Source organism: Alligator mississippiensis, chromosome 1, assembly GCF_030867095.1.
Source record: "Alligator mississippiensis isolate rAllMis1 chromosome 1, rAllMis1, whole genome shotgun sequence".
Classification (NCBI taxonomy): Eukaryota; Metazoa; Chordata; order Crocodylia; family Alligatoridae; genus Alligator; species Alligator mississippiensis.
Genome location: NC_081824.1, coordinates 485,269,567 through 485,283,453, shown reverse-complemented (window position 1 = coordinate 485,283,453; position 13,887 = coordinate 485,269,567). Strand labels below are relative to the sequence as shown.

General features: G+C 51.9%; 1 pseudogene; it reads right to left on the bottom strand.

Moving 5' to 3' along the window:
• Nucleotides 1-533: 533 nt before the first annotated feature.
• Nucleotides 534-13,887, bottom strand: part of LOC106739790 (zinc finger protein 135-like) — a 53,834-nt pseudogene continuing 40,480 nt past the window's right edge.

Below are 13,887 nucleotides of genomic sequence, written 5' to 3'. Positions count from 1 at the left end.
AAGGCAAAATCTTTCAAATTGAGATTCAATGTCCCCTATGGAAAAGCCTGAGGTGCACACATCCTCCCTCCATGGGCTGGGTCCACCCTTCAGAATCTCCCTATGGAGAGGGGGAATTTCCTCCCTCCGTACCCACTTATCTTCTTGGCCTCCTGCTCCAACCTTAGGGGCTTTTTTCCTAAACAAAGACATTTTCCTCAACATGCCTCAAGCCTCTCAGTTTCCTTGAGTCCTCACGCTCCCAACCGACTCTGTCCCTGCCCCTGCAGTTCTAGAACCAAATCCCTTCCTTGAGATATGCTCACCCCCTTGGGTGACAACTAAATCCAGACCCTCCTTGAGTCTGCCCACCCCCTTGGGTGAGTCTAAATCCTAATCCACCCCCTTGGGTGACTATTGCCCACCCACCTCCATGAACATGGGTTCTATCTGGAGACACAGTCTCCCCAATTATCAATCCGCTAATAACCCTAGAATAATGCCTGCGTTCTCCACCAAATAATGTTGAACAGTTACAAATGTCCAACTCGGGATCCTTAAAATTCTAGTTTATTAGGCGGATTGAAACACTGTAATCATAAACCTTGGAGCTGGTCCACACACACACACACACACACACACACACACACACACACACAGTAGCAGGCTACAGAGTCAGGTATACCTATCCTACAAGCGCTGGAGTCTGTCGTTGAGGCTTCTTTCAGTGTGGTGTTATCTTCCAGAAGGGGGTCGCCGGCTGGTCCTTCTGGCTGGACAGGTCTGGTCGAGTTGGAGGTCAAGAGGGCGCCACTAAGGGTCACTTTTCACTGCCTTTTATCTGTCCTTGGCAGACTTTGGTGATTCCCCAGTTTTCTGGTTTGCCCAATCCAGGGGTCATTGACCCTCGTGGGACTTCCCCACCCTCGGTGGCTACTGGACAGCATCTGTCAGCCCCAGGGGTCGTCCGCATGTACGTGCAGGTTTGGGAGTCCGTTGATGAATTTAGAATAGGGCTCCTGGAGTGGTCGATCTGGAGATATTCAGCCCAAAATTTAGTCTCTGGTGTTGATTAAGTCAGGCCAGGGCTTCTAGCCCTTGATCAGTGAGATATAGAGATTTCCCATTTGTTACACTGTCTTCTATTGAGTTCAGCTTCCAGGTGATAATTGCTGCCTGCTTCCATGTTACACATTCAATCGCTGATTCACTCACTCTTTCAGAGGCCAGCCTGATACAGGGAACGGCAGTTTGATTCCTGCCTTGGTTAACAATTGTACAATGTATAACTTACTAAAACACATTTAGTTGAAAGTTGAAAGGTGAGGAGTATAAAATATAAGCTACAAATGCCATGGTGCACAAATAGATAAAAATAGCAAACTACAAGGGAAGATACAAAATGCACACATACAAATTTTAAAATACAATTCCTTATCTTAAAGTGAAAGAGAGAGGAAGGAAGAAAAGGTAGAAAAGAGAAACATATCCAAAGAGGAGAGAGCAAATGCAGGCAAGAGGAAAAGGGGGCTTTCTGCTACAACCTCGGAAAGCAGTGCCAGACAAACTCCTGCTAAACCACCGATAACCTTATTCTCTCCCCCACCCTCCATTGCTTCAAGTTCTGAAGAAGATGACCAATCTAACCTGCCAGACCTACCCACTGTTAAAGAGGTCAAAAAACGAATTAAATCTGAAGTAAGACTGTTATATGAAGTGAAAAATATTCAGAGAGGTTTAGATGGACAACCTGTCATAACTTTTGTCGCCCCAGAAGGATTAAGAATGATTAAAACAGGTCTCGATAATCCACAATACTTTAAACCTGCCGTTCTGTGTCCCCTGAAACAGTACCCGTCTCAAATGTACAGCAGCCAAAGGACTATCGTTCATGTCCCTTGGACTGCTAGTGACATCACCACCTTTTGCAATACCTTTCCAAAACTGAGAGAAAGTCCCTCAGACTTTAGAGAAAAGTTGCAACAAGTTTTTAATATCTACAATCCCACTGTGTCAGATGTCAATTGGCTCCTAAACAGTCTCTTAAGCCCACAGCAAAAACGGCTTCTTATTGCTGAAACCGGAAATATACTGGGCGGCACCCCATGACCACGAAATGATTACAACTATGAGGACAATCAGGGATTGCAAGGGCCGCTCTGTTAAACACCATTACCAGAGTAGCTCAGAATTATGTAGATTGAACAAAGGTAGAAAATTGCAAACAAAATCCTGACGAGCATCCAGCCGATTTTCAAAATCGACTTTGTGCAGCAATTCAAAGACATACTGGCATTGATCCTGGTGCAGACAATATGTGAGGGTTAATAGTTACCACTTACGTAAAGAATTTACAGCCAAAACTACAAGATAAACTACAGCAATTAGTCCTGGGCTGGAAGGGTAAACCCATGGCCGAGATTGTTCAGGCTTGTATCGATTTATGGGAACAACAGCAGGCAGAAAAGGAAAATAGAAAAGAACTTAAAACGAGTCTTACGGCTTTGCAAATCCAAGACTTAGAACAAAAATAGCGTACTGGTCCTCGCCCATACGTCTAACCTCGTAAAAACTTTTATCCTGGGGTCCCAGCGTCCGATCAAAATCCTCATTCACAAGTTAACTCAAGACCAAATGTACCTCCTTTTCAGCTGCGTTTCCAAAGTGGACTGTGCCCTGACGATGTTTGCAATAACTGTAACCCCTAGGGGTTACATAAACCCTATTGCTCCTTGCTCCCACCCTTGTGTGTGGAAGGGCCCAGGCCTACCAGCATAGCTTCCAGGTGGGGGCCCTGATCTGCTTCTTGGTCTCCTGATGGCTCCCGGAAGCAGGTAGGGAAGCAGCAGGGGCAGCACCTGAGTGGGACCGCAGAGCATGGGGCTGGGACTAGTGGCAGCGTGGAGCCTGAACTTAGTGAGGCATTGGCATCAGGGAGCTTGGCTAGGCAGTAACTGGGCTTAAGAGAGGGTGGGGGTGTGGGAACCTCTGTGTCATCTGCAAACATGGACAGAGTACACTTCAGTCTCTTGTCCAAGTCGCTGATGAAGACATTAAAGAGTATCGGTCCAAGGACCGAGCCCTGCGGCACTCCACTGCCCACACCCTTCCAGGTCGAAACCGACCCATCTACCACGAGTCTCTGGGTGTGACCCTCTAGCCAATTTGCCATCCACCGGCCTGTGTAGTCATCCAAGTCACATCCTCATAACTTGTTCACCAGTATGGGGTGGGACACCGTATCGAAGGCTTTCCTGAAGTCTAAGTATACGACGACAACCCCTACTCCTGCGTCCAGGCGTTTTGTAACCAGGTCATAAAAAAAGACTAGATTAGTCAGGCATGATCTACCTGCTACGAACCCGTGCTGGTTTCCCCTCAGCATAATTTGTCCTGCTGGGCTCTCGCAAATGTGAGCCTTGATAATTTTTTCAAAGAATTTGCCAAGGATGGGGGTGAGACTAACTGGCCTATAGTTGCCCGGGTCCTCCTTCCTCCCCTCCTTGAAAATGGGGACAACAATGGCCCTCTTCCAGTCCTCCGGGACCTGGCCCGTGTGCCACGAGTGTTCAAATATTCCCTCCAGTGGCTGTGCAATGACGTCGGCCAATGCCTTCAGCAGCCTCGGATGGAGCTCATCCGGGCCTGCCGACTTAAACGCATCCAGTACCTCCAAGTGACTCTGCACCATCTCAGGGTCTATGCGTGGCAGTCTGGCACCTTGCTGCTGCCTCTCTACAACCCCAGTGAGAGACTTGTCTTGTCCCTCACTGAGGAACACTGAGGCAAAGAACCGGTTGAGGAATTCAGCCTTGTCCCCCCTGTCCATTACCAATTTCTTCTGCCCATTTAGCAGGGGTCCTATTCCTCCCTGGGCTTCCTTTTACTCCCTATGTATCTAAAGAACAATTTTTTGTTATCCTTAACTTGGGATGCCATCGTCAGCTCCATGGTAGCTTTGGCCTGTCTAACTGCCTCCCTACAAGCGCGAGCAGAGGAGGTATACTCCTCTTTAGTAATCTGTCCCTGTTTCCACTTTTTATGTGCCCCCCTTTTTTCCCGTAGGCTGCTCTGGATTTCTCCGGTCAGCCAAGGAAGCCTCTTGGCCCCTTTTCCCCTTTTTGTGCCCAAAGGATCATTTTCTTAGGGCACAGACACCCTTCCTGGGCTGCCATCTCTTCAAAACTCCTACTCTGCAGTGTGTCCATGACTAAACGCCTGAGTTCATTGAAGTCAGCTTTCCTAAAGTCTAGCACTTTCACCCTACTAGTTACCTTACCCACTCGCCGTCTTATGATGAATTCTATTATTTGGTGATCACTGTCCCCCAGGTGACCACCAGTCTGTAGGTCCCCTACCATATCATCCTTCGTTGCCAATGCCAGGTCCAGTATGGCATTCCCCCCTAGTGGGACTGTGTACCTCCTGTGTCAGGTGGAGGTCCTGGACACAGGATAGGAACGTGCGTGAACGGTGGAACTTTGCTGTCTGCGTCTCCCAGCAGGTGTCTGGGTAGTTTAGGTCCCCCATGACTACCGCCTCCCTAGTTTTTATGGTCTCCAAGAGCTGCCTCAGGAGCCCCGAATCTAGTTCTTCCCCTTGGTGTGGGGGTCTGTAGCAGACCCCTACCACCAAATCCCTTTCTCCTTGCCCTCCATGTAACCTAACCCACAATCCTTCTACTTTCTCCTCCTCCGATTCCGTTTTGATAAGGGTCGATGTATATCGCTCCTTGACATAGAGCACAACCCCTCTCCATTTCTTCCCACCCTATCCTTTCTGTACAGCCTATAACCCTCAATGTGTACTGCCCAGTCATGGGAAGAATCCCAAAAGGTTTCTGTTAACCTTACTAAGTCGTAGGTGTTTTCTGCAAGCAGGAGTGATAGTTGATCCTGCTTGTTCCCCATGCTCCTAGCATTCGTGTATAGGCACTTGAGCCCTGTGACTGCCCCAGGCTGCCTCCATCTGCCAGTAAAGAAGCCAGCGGCTGGGCTGATATGCATACAAGACAAGTAGTCAGTGAAAATGTAGATTGAGGAGTCAATGGGTGAGAGACGGGGGGGGGGGGGCAAGGGAGGAGGAGAGAGAAGGGGGATGAAAGTGGAGAGATACCTAGGGAGTCAGATATCAAACAGGTTATAATGTGTCATAAATCCAATCCATCCCAGCCGCTGGCTTCTTTACTTTTCACTCCATCGAGAAAGAGCACACACCGACTGCTGAAACTTCCCTAGCCTGTCAAAGGGGTTTTGAACCCGAAAGCTTGCTAAATAATTATTTTCCAACTATTTGGGGTGGTCTAATGAAAGATATCAGATTCACCCAAGGAACCTTGTCTGCCTGTTAATGGTGTTGGCATTTTTGGCTTGAAAGCAAAGACCCTCTTTTTTTGAAATATGAAACCATTTTTACTACCAGGAGTTTTCCCTTTTCACATTTCTGTCAGACTATTTTTAGAGAAAATTCACAACCTTAAAAGGCATTTGCAAAATTCAACACACTGGATAGAGGTTGTTGGCATTTTCTGCCCAGAAACAGCCTGAAACCTGCGGCAGGGCAGTTCAATGGTCGCACACCTCGCCTATTCCCTTCCCCAAGGTGTCCTGTCCCCTGAGCTCCAGGACTGAGTGCTGCTGGGATTCCCCTCTGGGCACACACACAGTTGAGACTGCAATGAATTGTTCACAACCAGGCATCCCTCACACTGGCCAAGATAGGAGCAAGGAAGCCTGAAGAGCAGTGGTTCCCAAACTCTAGCAGCTTGCACACCAAAAACTCAAAATGAGACAACCATATCACCACATTTAAGGGTGTGTGTGTGGGGGAGGGGGGTGAGAGTGTGTATAGCAGGGTGTATGGGAGGTTTGTGAGGTGGTGTGGCCATGGGTGGGTAAGAATAGGGAATGTTGGGGGGGTTTGTATATTTGGGGATTGTGGGGACAGGGTGTGGGTGTGTGGAGTCTGTGGGGTGTGGGGGGGGTGAACCCCTGCACCTCCCCCATGGTGCAGAAGGAGGCAGGGGTGCTCAGGGCACGCACAGCACAAGCACCAGAGGGGTATGGCCAGCACTGCACATCCCAGCAAAGGGCACATCCTCCGTTGGGCAGTCTGTATCGCCCGCACTCACTGACCATGAGAAGGAAGCCCCACATGCTGAAACCAGCTGCCTTCCCCACTCCTCAGGAGAAGACAACTGGGGCTCCCCTCCTGTGCTGCGCAGCCCCAGCGGGGAGGCAGCCAGCTCCAGTGCCTGCAGCTTCTCCCTCCCCACCCCCGCATGCCTGGTGCGTGCAAGAACTGCACGTGTGAGTGGGGAGCACTGGCAAAAGAGATGGCCCGACAGAGGCTGTGCTCCTTGCTGCATGTGCAATGCAGGTAGGGCACCTGTGCCAGGCATGAGTGCCCTGAGGGCAACTGCCTGCTGCTGCTGCCACTGCCTACCAGGGCTGCGCGTCATGAGGGCATTGTGGGGGGTCCCGACACCCCCACCCTCCCTTAAACCCAGACACTGCTCAGCAGAGCTTCCTGCTGCTGATGCCCCCCAGGTGCAGGCTCCGCGCTGTCACCAGTCCCAGCCCCATGCTCTGCTGTCCCACTCAGAGACAGCCCCGGCTGCATCTGTTCCTGCTTCCTGCACCAACAGGAGCCTGGGAAGCAGAGCAGGTGCCCGGGGCCCCACCTGGAAGCTGTGCTGGCAGGGCCACGCCCTTCCACCTACAAGTGTGGGAGCTAGGTGAAATAGATGTTTGGCCTGTGTGTACATGTGGGCACCTCGCTTTCACCCTCATGGGTGAAAGGTCTAGGCGGGGCACGTGTACCACTGACATTTTGTCTGCATAGCATTGCTGGTATGTGTACCAAAGTTTGGGAACCAATGCCATAGAGACGATGTTCCAGAGGACAGAGCAGGTCACGAAGGACTCAAGGAGGGAGAGCACAGAGGAGAAAACAGCAGGGATGTAGCTCTAAGAAGGAACCTGCCATCCATGGGGCAAAGGAGGGGAGGCCTTCCCTTAGTCACTGCACCACTCCTCTTGCCCTCCAGTAACCCTGTGCCTTGCAGCCCTCAGCACCCTCCTGCTCTCTCCATGCAGGGGAGCTGGCAAGGGCACTCATGGGCAGTGGCAGCAACACCAGGCCCTTGAGCAGCCTCCCCACGTCCCACCCCAGACCCTCTGCCAAAGGCTTTTCTCCCCACTGCTGCCTTTACTCATAGCCAGGCCTGGCACAGTGGTCTCATGTCCTGCTCCTGTCCCAGGAGAACAGAGTCCTGCAACTTCCTCTAGTGCAAAGGCTTGGCTATGTGGGCTCTTGTCTCTGACCTCTGCCCACAGCATCTGGTCCTGGGGTCCCTGGCTCATGCCCGCCTTGCTTGCTGCCTGCCTTCAGAGGAGCCACAGGCAGCTATCTCAGCAGGAGCCCATTTGTGCTGCCCAGCTACATGTGTGTGAATGCGCTCCCCTGCCTTCTGCACACAGGAACAGCTCAGGGACTCCCAGGGAGGGAGGTCTCCCTCCCTGCAATCCTCCCTCCCTGGGGGAAGCAGTGGTAGGGCCAGACTCCCTGCCAGGGGGCAGTTACCTGAAGGATACGGGGGTGGTTTGGGCATCTGTGCAGCAGTAGATGTCCCAAGGATTATTATAGAGTCAAATGGATGTGGCACTTTAAGGAAGGCCTCAGTACTCTAAGTGGGCAATTACAATGTGCTGCACTTCACCAGCAGAATGTTTTTATACTTTCCTCACCTTTCCAGAGGGGAGGGAGGACCTGCCACCAGCTGCAGCTCCTTCACCCCTCCTACCCCACTGCACTCACGTAAGGGACTCTACTGCCTCCTGCCCAGGTTCATTCAACACGGCAGGGTCCTGGCTGCACAGCAGGACAGGGGAGTGAAGCCCTGAGTGGGACCAACTCCTGCCCCTAAGGCTTAGCAACAAGCTCTGCATAACAGTGAATCTTCTGAAAGACAAGGGTCTGGGAAGTGAGAGAGAGATCTGCCCTGGAAAGGGTTGACAGTTCCCACAGCACAGCTCTGCAGAGGACACAGACACCAACTGCAAGGTACCATGTTCAGTTCAGGAGCTTTGTTACCAGGGATGTCATGAGAGAATGCAAGGGAGGGAGGGAGGCAGGGAAGAGTGTCAGGGTGACAGTATTTGGATCTTGGGGAGCATTGGATTTGCAGCTGAATAAAAGGCAATAACCTGTGGCTTAGCAAAGCTGCTGACCAGAAGGCAGAATGGTATGTTAAAAGTAACACTGCAAGACACATAGGCGAGCATTTTCCTCACAATAGAGTACTGTTGTAAGAGATATAGCTAACTGTGTACAAGAAACAAGATGAAGACCTCTAGCTATCATGAGGAGATAAAGCACAAGCAAGACCTTGGAGATAATGAAGACATCAGCAAGAAACTTCAAGTGACAGAGAGAAGCAGAGGTCAGGGGTTTAGGCATGCACTCATGGCAAAAAGACATGTAAATGAGTGACATGCAAAGGCAACTGCATGCTAATAAACTAAGCCGTAAACAAAGGCAGAGCTTAAGATGGGAAGGACTAAGGGTGGAGCAAAGGAGAGACAAAGGTGGGGTAAATGTTAATGAGTAAAAACGAAGGTATATAAATATGAAAAGAACTAATGTTCACTGCAGCTCCCCAATTTGTTGAAGCTGGCCCAAAGATGTCTCCACTTTGAATAAAGCTGTTGACGAGCAATGCGTGCATCGATCCATTTTCTCCCTAATTGTTGGGCATCGCATAGAGGCAGGGTCTAACAAAGAGCAGGTACCAAGTGCTGCACAGGTCTGCAGAGGCTGAAAAGCAAAACTGGTAAAAAAGGCTAATAGGGTGGCAGTAACAGCTCCTGGTAGACCCCACTGGGCATGGGCAGCTCTGGGAGAGGGGTGATGTGGTGGTGAGGAAAGGCGAGGTCAGGGAGGAGTGTAGGGAATGCTTCTTCAGCCATAAATGCACTCCTCCCTGCAACTCAGGGGCTCATATGTCAGAAGCCCTTGACTAGGAGGAAGGAGAAAGCTGGGAGGCAGCCAAGGAAAGTCCCTGGGTGTCATTTGAAGACAGCGTTCTGGGGGAGGGCACCCTACCATTAAGGCACTTCTTCCCCTGGGACTACCATCTGCTATTAATTCATGATGGGGAATGCATAGGCTCCAAGTCTGATACAAAGATCATCTCCTCATCACATGGAGAAGACGCACCAACAAAAGAAGAGAGCGACGGTAGCGGAGAAGAGGACCAGACGAGTGGTATGGAGGACAGCCACAGTGACAACAGCAGCAGCAGCGGGTCCTCCAGTGGAAGCTGGAGTGACAATGAAGAAGAGACCAGTTGAGCAGTGTACCTGACCCCAGAAACAGGGCATGAGTAGGTGTGAAGCGAGGGCTGGTTGGAGAGACCAGAAAGGACTGGGTGCATTGTGTGTGTTTTGCGCGTGGCTTTAGACATTGTAATGGGTACAGGTGGCCAGCGGGCCTTTGTACAGGTGCACAGGTGCACAGGAGTGTGGGTGAAAGGGTGTGGGGGGGGGGGTTCTGTAACAGGATAGGTTTAGATATATATAACTATAGAGAGATAGAGAAATATAATTTTACAAAGAAAAAATTTCATCTCCTCTTCGTTGGGGCTGATCTCTGCCTGAGGTGTTTCTTCTTACCCCTTCCCCACAATCAAAACTTGTGGGTGAGCGTCTGGGCTCTGGACTCCCACTGTACCCTACAAGGGACAAAGCCTGGGGGAACTCTTTGTTTAGGTCACTGTGCAGGCCGGCTCCCGGTCCCACCCTCTCGGGTGCAAGCCGGGCCTGTCTTTGCGCATGCGGACTGTGGCCAGCAGCCCGGGCACGCGGGGTCGGGAGAGAGCTGTGTGGGGGGCTTGATAGGCGCGAGCTAGAATCAGTCACGGAGGCGTAATTGTTGATTGAAAAGATTATTTACTTACACCAAAGATGGTTATGGTGTAGGCTGGACAGCTTTCCAGGTGCAGATCCATTGAATCCTCGTTAAAGGACTCTGACAAACACGGTTCCTTGGCCCCAGAGTGGTTTAGGCTCCGCGGGGTTTGGCAATTCGGTCCTCATGGAGTTAGCTAGGCTCCGCGGGGTTCGGTCCTCACTGAGTTTGCTAGGCTCCGCGGGTTCGGTAATTAATCACACGAAGTTTGCTAGGCTCTGTGGAAACGGTCCGGTTCCCAGGTCCCTTGGAGCTGCCAATACTCCGAGGGGTCGAAAACTGGGTTCTTAGGATAGGGATACATCTTAGGATTGTGCTTGGCGACGGGGAGAGACTAGAGGCTGGTTAGACCCCCGCTGCCTGCTTAAGAGAGGTGCGTTGGGTCCGTGAGGATCCGCAGCGCTTCCAGATCCTCGAGTTCAGGTTCTCTTTCTCCGGGTATCTCCGGGTTTCCTCTCTCTCCGGCTTGGGCGGAAACTACCCAAGCCTTTTGTACGGCTAGCAAGCCAATAGCTAGCCGCCACGTATGCATAATTTAAAAACCGGCCAATAATGTGACGCGGATCTTAATACAAACGGCGGGAACTCCTTTGCAGCATGTATCTCCAAATGCAAAAGATATACACAGTGCAAAGAAGCTGCAAAATCGGTGGGAAAACCCTCCGTTGCACCAGAGTTCTCTCTCACAGCAAAGAAACTACAATTTGGCGGGAACATAATTTAGCAGTGCCGAAGCACACACAAAAACCAAATCACAACTTTTGGGTTGTGACAGTCACCAGCATAGGGGTGCTTGTCTGAATGCACCACTGGTGGGTGCTGAGCAGGCAGACATCTCCCAGGGCTTCCTGCACGGCTGGCAGAATTAGAGATGCTTCTGGGTATGGATGTGCTGATACTGGGACAGGTGGGAGAGATGGGGGAAGCTTTTCCAATACTCAGAGCACCGATGTAGCTTCTCCCCTGTGTAGATGCACTGGTGCTCAGCACAGGCTGCCGGAGTAAGTGAACCTCTGCCTCCACTAAGAGCAATGATGTGGCTTCTCCCCCTTTGTGGATGCACTGCTGCTGGGCCAGCTTGGAAGAGTGGGTGAAGCTCTTCCCACACTCATAGCACTGATCTGGCTTCTCCCTTTTGTGGATAAGCTGGTGCTGGGCCATATGGGAAGAGTGGGGGAAGCTCTTCCCACACACAGAGCACTGATGTGGCTTGTCCCCTGTGCAGACATGCTGGGGCTAGGCCCACCTGGAGGACAGTGTGGAGCTCTTTCCACATGCAGAGCACTAATGTGGCTTCTCCCCTGCGTGGATCAGCTGATGCCGGGTCAGGTGGGAGGATCGGCTGAAGCTCTTTCCACACACAGAACAGCGATGTGGCTTCTCCCCTGTGTGGATGCGCTGGTGCCAGGCCAGGTGGGAGGAATGGGTGAAGCTCTTCCCACACACAGAGCACTGATGTGGCTTCTCCCTTGTGTGGATGCGCTGGTGCCGGGTCAGGCTGGAGATGTCGGTGAAGCTCTTCAGACACACAGAGCACTGATGTGGCTTCTCCCCTGTGTGGATGCGCAGGTGCCGGGTCAAGCTGGAGATGTAGCTGAAGCTCTTCAGACACACAGAGCACTGATGTGGCTTCTCCCCTGTGTGGATGCGCTGGTGCTCAGCTAGTTGGGAACGTCTGGTGAATCTCTTCCCACAGACAGAGCACTGATGTGGTTTCTCCCCTGTGTGGAGGCACTGGTGCTGTGTCAGGCTGGAGATGGATGTGAAGCTCTTCTGACACACAGAGCACTGATGTGGCTTCTCCCCTGTGTGGAGGCACTGGTGCTGTGTCAGGCTGGAGATGGACGTGAATGTCTTCTGACACACAGAGCACTGATGTGGCTTCTCCCCTGTGTGGATGCGCTGGTGCTCAGCTAGGTGGGAAGATTGGGTGAAGCTCTTCTCACACACAGAGCAGTGATATGGCTTCTCCCCTGTGTGGATGCGCTGGTGCTCAGCTAGGTGGGAGGATTGGGTGAAGCTCTTCTCACACACAGAGCAGTGATATGGCTTCTCCCCTGTGTGGATGTGCTGGTGCACAGCTAGGTGGGAGGATTGGGTGAAGCTCTTCTGACACACAGAGCACTGATGTGGCTTCTCCCCTGTGTGGATGCGCTGGTGCCGGGTCAGGCTGGAGATGTAGCTGAAGCTCTTCAGACACACAGAGCACTGATGTGGTTTCTCCCCTGTGTGGATGCGCTGGTGCTGTGTGAGGCTGGAGCATTTGGTGAAGCTCTTCCCACAGACAGAGCACTGATATGGCTTCTCCCCTGTGTGCATGCGCTGGTGCCGGGTCAGGGTGGACGAGTGGGTGAAGCTCTTCTGACACACAGAGCACTGATGTGGCTTCTCCCCATTGTGGATTCGCTGGTGCACAGTCAGGTGGGAGGACAGGGTGAAGCCCTTCCCACACTCAGAACAATGATGTGGCTTCTCCCCTGTGTGGATGAGCTGGTGCTTGGTCAAGTTAGACGATTGGGCGAAGCTCCTCCCACACACAGAGCATTGATATGGCTTCTCCCCTGTGTGGATGCGCTGGTGCAGGGTAAGGTTGGAGGATTGAGCAAAGCTCTTCCCACACTCAGAACAATGATGCGGCTTCTCCCGTGTCTGCATGCACCTGTGCTTGGCCAGGCTGGAGGGCTGCCTGAAGCTCATCCCACACTTTGTGCAGCAGTGTGGTTGCTGCCTCTTCTGCACACACCGGTGCTGGGACAACTTTTGCCAGCTGATGAAGTTCTTCCTGCACTTGTTGCAGCGGTGCGTCTTCCTCCCCAAGTGCATCCGATGGTGCTGAACCAGGGAGAAGAAATGGGTGAAGGTCTTGCCACATGTGACGCAGCGATACTGATGCTTCTTCCTGTGCACATGTTGTTTTTTGAGTAGCTCCAAGCTGCGAACAAAGCTCTTCCCCCTTTTGGTGAAGCGGTGGGGGAGCTGTCCAGAATGGATCTGGTGGTGAGCAGCCAGGGTTGAGAGGCGGGTGAAGCTCTTCCCACACGTGGCACATACATGGGGCTTCTTCCTAGCATGTCTTATCTTGTGAAGAGCCAGGCGCGAATGGCAACTAAAGCCTTTCCTGCACTGAGGGCAGGAGTGGCCTCTCCCCCTGGGCTTGGCAGTGAGCTCCTGCCTGTCTACCAGCTCCTGCACACTGCCCTGGTTTGCACGCAGTGTCTCTCTCCAGTGGACCTTTGCTTTCTGCCTCTTCAGGTGTCTCAGCATGACATATTCATCCCTGCACCTTGGGCTGTTTTGGGCTTGTTCCCCTTCTTCACCCCAATGCCCAACTAGGGATGGGACCTGCTTCACTGCTACATTTTCCTGCTTTTGGGGCATCCCCTGGCCCTTGTGGCATTGGTCCTTCGCTGGGCTCAGGGAATCCACCTCACCCATACTCCCCAGGGAAGCCCATGGTGGCTTTAGCTTTTCAGGCCCTTTCTCAGGAGCCTGCTCCTCAGTTCTGCTCAGCAACCAGGCATGTCCTGCATGGGAGGAAGAAACACCAGATTAGTCCCTGCCCTGCTGCCAAGGGGCAAGCACTGCTATTCCTTCTGCTGGGATGGGCCTCAGAGCAGGACAGGACTTGGCACTTGTGTTTTCTCTAGAAAACAAGGTATTTCTGCCAAAGGCCCAAGTGCTGGGGGTGAGGCAGTGCCAGGTCCCTGTGCCAGTCTCATCTTCCCTACTCGGTGGGGTTAAGCTGCAGACTGATAAGGGTTTCTGGCCCAGCTCTCAGCCCCATCATCTCAGGCCCTATTAAATTACTATTTAATTACTATTAAACTTTACCTGATATTAAATCAGCAAGGGGCCATGTTAATCCTTGGGGGTCTTTGGCAAAAAGGCTACAGAGAGTTTCCACATTTTAATTTCAGGGCGTGCAATAACCCCTGTCTG